Raw genomic sequence first — 6,531 nt, 5'->3', positions numbered from 1 at the left:
CTCTGCCTCCCGAGTGCTGGGATTAAAGGTGTGCGCCACCACGCCCAGCTCACTGAATCCCCTTCTCTCTTAAAAAATAAATGTATCTACTCTTTTGAAAGTTTCCTACAGTTAATTCATATTGTACTCACTATGAACGCCTGTTCCTAAGTCCTCCCAGACTCATCCCCCCATCTCCCTAGTCCTCACAAATTCATTCTTCTTGTAATCTTTTTTTTTTTTTTTCCATTTTGTCCCATGGACCCAAAATTTTGCTACTGTTGTATTTCTGGGTGCGGTGCTACCCACCAGAGAATATTCGATCTATTGGAGGCCACATCCACAAAGAAAATCGACCCTCTGCCCTAGAAGCCATCAACAGTCCTTAGCTCCCCAGTTAGGAGTACAGGCTACCTCATGCTGGAATGATGACTGGCTTGATCTTGCACATACCTTGTGCAGGCCACCATGGCTGCCATGAATTCCTGAATGGAAAAGGGATTTTAATTTTACTATTTCTTTTGCTTTTTTCTAGTGTTCTATTTAAGTACTTATGAGTGTGTGTGTGTGTGTGTGTGTGTGTGTGTGTGTGTGTGTGTGATTGTGTGTGTGTGTGTGTGTGTGTGTGTTTGCATTTATATGTTTGTGGGTAGATGTCACAGCACTCATGTAAGAGGACAACATGATTAAATCACTTCTTTTCCACATTTACCTGGATTCTGGGAACTGAACTCAGGATAGCAAGCTTGCTTAGGAAGCACCTTTTACCTGCTATGCCATCCCATTTCCCTTCTACCATATTTTTGAGATAGGGCCTCTAGCTGGAGTTGGCCATTCCAGCTAGACTCACTGACCAGCAATCTCTCCAGATCCTCTTGACCCTGCCTACCTGCTGCAGCCTATGACTGTGGGGTTACAGATGAGATAACTAACCTGCTCCCACAGTTATGGCCTCAACCCACAAATGAGGGTGTTCTCATGATTTAATTGCCCCTGAAAGCTCTTGTCTATCAGTAATAGCATAGGACAATCACACCTCAGTGGGAATATTGAAATAGTCATTCAAAAATGGTGCCTAGAAAACTTCGGCCTCTTTCTCAAATCTTTCATTCTGATGTTTTCATTATTGCTTGATAAGTTGTCTGTATATTCAGAGAGAAAAGAATCCCATTTCTATGCCTTCAGGTCAAACCCTGAGTCTGTGCTTTAGACTCACCTTCAAAATGTATCACTTTTCCTTTGTCTTTAAATTTGATTTGCCCAGAGACAAACTTGATGCTGGCACATTCCCAGTATTTTCTTCACCATTACAGCTCCCCCCACCCCCAGCTTCTCTACTTTCTAAATTCTCCTCTGCTTCTAAATAATTTGAGTGTTGTGTGTATTCATTGCCTCTAGTTCTCAGCTTCACTCACACTTTAACCTTTTTAGTTTAGCTTCTGCTCTTGCCACCTGTAGAAACTGTGTTTGCCAAAGCAAGCAGATTTGCTTGCTACTAAATTAACTCTTTCCTTATTTTATTCCCATTGTTGACTCTCTGTTTTGCTAATTAACACCACACTTTTTTTTTTGTTATCCCATCTGATATTGCAATCACAGATTCCTCTGTAAAACTCTGAAATTTTGGTATTTCTCAGGGTCCTATTTTAAAGTTTTTGATTTAAGTGTGCATATCTTCTGTCAACTCTCACTCATATTTCTTATCATAGCTTTACTAATCCTCTGTCTAAATGCTGACCACCCATGAATTCAACTTTCTCTGGATGGTTCTCTACTCGATGTCATATGTGGAAATCCTTCTATAAGATATTTCTTATTATTTTTAAATATTTATTTTATGTATGTGTGGCTATACAGATGGTTGTGAGCCTTCATGTGGTTGTTGGGAATTGAATTTTTAGAACCTCTGCTTGTTCCAGTCAACCCTGCTCACTTCAGTCGGGTAAGATATTTCTTAGCTATCCATGGGTCTGCCAAAATCAGAGGTCCATGAGTGAAGTTCTGTTTTCCAAGAACTTTCTGCCTTCATCACCAGGCATCTCCTGGATTGCTGCCCGCTTTAACATTAGGGTGCCTGCTTAAGCTGTCATTCATGCTTCAGACTTCTGTCCACATTGTTTATTCATTCACTTCTTCATTTTATCTTTAACAGAGAGCATCTTCCTTTTCTACATTGAGATCTCCTCTTAACTTATTGTCCATGCTGCAGTGATTTTTCTAAACAATAAATGTTATGTTTGCATTGTTAATCAATAGTTTTTCATTGTATGGAGGGTAAAGACCCAAACTCACTTTCTTTCAGACTCTCTTGATCCTTTTTCTTTCTTATTTGTTTTGCCTTTTTTTTTTTTTTTTTTGCTCCAACCATACCCTATTTCACTTACATAGTCAAATATCTTCTTTCATTTCATTCACCACTCTCTTCTCCAGCTCTACTCTTCAAGTCTTTGAGAAGGTTTGCATTGTCTTGATGTTTCCAACCTCATCCTCTCACTTCTCCCCATCTTCCCTAGTTAAATCGTATACCATTCAGGCTCAGATGTAACTTCTACTGGGGAACTTTTCTTGGCATAATGGAACTGGATTGCAGATTCTTTTTCTGCTTCTACAGCAATTAATATTTCATTTACATAATACGTGTCACATCCTATTGTACTTTTCTATTTTTGCCCTTTTTATCCTCTATTAGACTGTCAGCTCCACTGGGGCAAGAATAGTTTGTTTGTTTTGACTATAATGTTCTTGGCACATAGTGAGTTCTGATAATTATTCAACACTTGAATTCAGAAAGAAAAGAATAGGATGATACAGGCAGAATCAAGTTCGTGGAGGCAAGATTGAAGATCCAAAGTACATATGAAAACCAAGGTCAAGGGAGAAAGAAATTAGAGTCAGAAAAATTTTGCACATACCTCATATAGGCCTATATAGAAAACACACACACACACACACACACACACACACACACACAGACAAAGCTTTGTGTGCACTCTGGAACACAGTCTTCATTTGATCTCTCTAAATTTGAGATACATGCTTCTTCAGGGAAATTGTCTCAATGTCAAGATACATTGCTTATTGTTGTTTTGTCTCTGACATTTCTATGAAGTAAATATAATCATTATACACTGCTCAATCTAGACTAGCCACCTAGGTGTGATCCTTGACTTTTTGGAAACCCATACTCCATCAAATGCAAAGCCCTCATATCTAAATCAGAAAATATGAAATAATCAGGTTAACATTTAACTAAAATATTAATTCATCCAAATAAATATAGAGAAGACTTCTGCATTGTGCCATGTTTCTAGAGGACATCTGCCTTGTGCCATGTCTCTAGGGGACATCTGCCTTGTGCCATGTCTCTAGCCTTCTAGGTGCTTTAACTCTGTTAGAGATGTCACACGAATCACATGGACCTATCTAGACTTCTGGGAGTTTCCTTCTTTTATAGTTTAGAACACCTTACATATGCTAGAACAATCTCTAATCCTCTTAGAATCTAGTTTGCGTGGATTTTGTCAGACTGAAAACATAGAAGATATAAACCCCAGTTCAGAATCTCACATTGATATCTATAATATTGCTAAATTCCTGGCTGAACTTAGAGCAGCAGCTTTTACCTTGTAATTGATAACACCAGAGAGTTTCCAAAACATTAAACTTTGAATTATCAATTCAAAAAACACAATCAACAGAATGAAAACACAACCAATCAATGGAAGGAAAAAATTGAAAATTTAATCTATATACAGAAGAACTAATAACACAAATAGATTACCTGACTTAAATAAGAAAAAAGATTTCTATTTTTTTTCAAACAGTCTACCAAAACATCTCCTAAATACATGAGAATTCGAGAAAAAGGCAAGCCAACATCACAATAAACTCACTTTAGACCTGTCAGGCTGGCCACCACCAAGTAGCCAAATAAAATAACAAGTATCAATGAAGATGTTCTATAAATCTATTTTCATTACTATAGCAAAACACCAAAAACAGTTTCCTTGTTTAAAAAGCAGAGAGACTAGTCTGGTTCAGTGTTTGATGCTTGAAGTGAAGGCAGGGGAATGCCAGTTCCAGAAAGGATTCCAGAAGCACACGGCAGAGCATTCGGCAGTGAGAATTACATCTCAGCCCAGAAGAAAGAAAGAAACCAGAGATCAAGCTTGGGCTCTCATGACTTACTTTTATGAGACGTCACTCCAAGAAGTCAGAATTGTTTTTTGAGGGCAATGGTATTCATGACTTAGTGGCCTCTGGACACATCTTTAAGAACACCATCTCCAAAAATCACCACCTTAGCGTGAGCCACTGTGAGCAGCAATGAGCTGTACCCAAAGCACAAGTTAGAGAGGTTAGGGTCCTGCCTTGCTGGTGGGAATATGAAACAAAATACCAGCTGTGGAAAAGCATGGAGTCAGACTCAAAACGTGATCCAGAAATTCCAGTTCTCCATGATGCATATACAAACACAAAGAGACCAGGGACTCAAAGAACTCTTTGACCACTTATGTTCATAGCAATATTGTTCCAAAATGTGGGAAACACCAAGGCCTGTTGGTGGTATGTAGAGATAAACACAATATAGCCGATAGCATCTTACTCCACTCTATCATTGACTGCAAAGTGGGTGAACCTTCAAGATATTGAGCTAAAAGAAGAAAAAACACACACAGAGCCTACTAATTCGAGGAACATACTATTCAAATTCAGAGACGCATGAGAATGGTATTGGCCAGGGACTGAGAAGCACACAATTGGGAATTAGTCAAAGAATGCTTAGTTTTATTCTGTAAGTGAATGTTCATAACTTACTGAATTTCATGCGGGTAAATGGTTATAAAGGTAAGTCATAAATATATTTTTCCATAATAAAACTTTCTTAAGGGCAAAATTGTTTTCAGAATGAATATACATGTGCTCTTCTATTTAAAAGTTGTAAAGAGGAAGGGAGGGGCCTCTAATGGAAAGGGGCACTACAGAGGTTTGGGGAGTGTTCTGCATAGTCAACAGGATGGCAGGCAGGGGTAAACTAATCCATGAGGTGAGGTGATTGGGGACAAGGACAAGATGACTGGTTTCCGGTTGGGCAGCACAGGGGAGCTAAACAAGAACACCCTAATTTCCTGGTAGTGGAGAAGGATACCACCATCAATGAGATCAAAGACACTTTCAGGCAGTTTCTAAACAGGGATGACATTGGCATCATTCTCACCAACCAGTACAACGCAGAGATGGTTCGGCATGCCCTGGATGCCCACCAGTGGTCCATTCCAGCTGTCCTGGAGATCCCGTCCAAGGAATATCCTTACGATGCAGCCAAAAACTCCATTTTGCATAGAGCCAAGGGCATGTTCACTGCTGAAGACCTGTGCTAGGGCTGCTCAACCCTCAACCCTCCTTTCACAACCAGGCCTCTCCCAGTTTGCCATGCTCTATTTAAGTTTCAAGCCTTGGTTTCCAGCCCCTCCCTTCCTCTTCACTGAGTGACTCTTAAGCTGTTTGGGGTTCAGTTGTTCAAGTCTAGGCTGGGTAGGTCTGTTTCTCCACTGCCTCTTCCCTATGCTGTTAAGCAGTATCAATGTTGATATTAAAGGAATATTCTCTCCAAAAAAATAAAAAGTTGTAAAGATAAAACAGAATTGTAGATCTCCAATTCTAAATATTTGCTTGTCTCTCTTCCACTTTGAAATATACTATCAATTTTTAAGGAGGAAAATATCTTTTATTGGTGACTTTTTGTTGCATTATAATTTCATAAAAACAAAAATTAAAAGATGACTTCAGTATACCTATTAATAATGTTGACAACATAATATTTCTATTCCATTTGGGTATTTAGAAAATGAATATGGAATAGTATTGGGAATGCATGATGTATGTTTCTTAACAGTATTGAATTATAAGCTCTATTGAAATTATGAGATTTGTTGTAATCAAACATTAGTTATAAATTTGCAAGCAAGTTAGCTGAGAGTAATTACTGTGTATTTTTTAATAACCTTAGAGAGAAGCCCATACAATGGATGTGGTTTTAATCTTTAAGGTTTTGAGAACAAAGGCAAAATGAAGTCTAGAAACAAAGTGTCCCCTCTTGAGTGTCTGTGGCCCCAGTGAATGTCTGCATTGCTCCACAAGAGAGCCCTGACCTAGAGACATCCAGCTACACTGTGTCCCCTGAGTTGCAGAAACTATGAGAATGCATTTTCTGTTTACAGATAGTCAGATGTGGAGCTAATTTACTACACATTGATTGATAACATATACATGTTAGAAAGGACCAAATACAGTAAACCTTTTAAAGTAATATTTTTAAGGCAAATCCATATTAAAATATCTTTTGGATAGTTTGAGTTGTTTTCTGTCATATCTGTGTCATCTTGACAATTGCCAAACATTCTGTAGGCACACGATAAATACTCAGTGAATTGAGCCGTTAACCAACTTGACCCGAAATGCAAAAGGCGGTAACAAAGTATTAACGATAAGTAAGTGGTGAGTCTGAAATTTTTCTAGCCACCAAATTAAGAAAACATTGGCAGCAGAAAC

The 6,531-nt window shown here is 38.5% G+C and overlaps 1 pseudogene; it reads left to right on the top strand.

Annotated features, from left to right (window-relative positions):
* The first annotated feature begins 4,996 nt into the window (after positions 1-4,996).
* LOC110329452 lies at positions 4,997-5,360 on the top strand (annotated as a pseudogene).
* The last annotated feature ends 1,171 nt before the right edge of the window (positions 5,361-6,531 follow it).

Source organism: Mus pahari, chromosome 12 (assembly GCF_900095145.1).
Source record: "Mus pahari chromosome 12, PAHARI_EIJ_v1.1, whole genome shotgun sequence".
Classification (NCBI taxonomy): Eukaryota; Metazoa; Chordata; class Mammalia; order Rodentia; family Muridae; genus Mus; species Mus pahari.
This window is presented reverse-complemented; position numbering and strand designations above follow the sequence as displayed.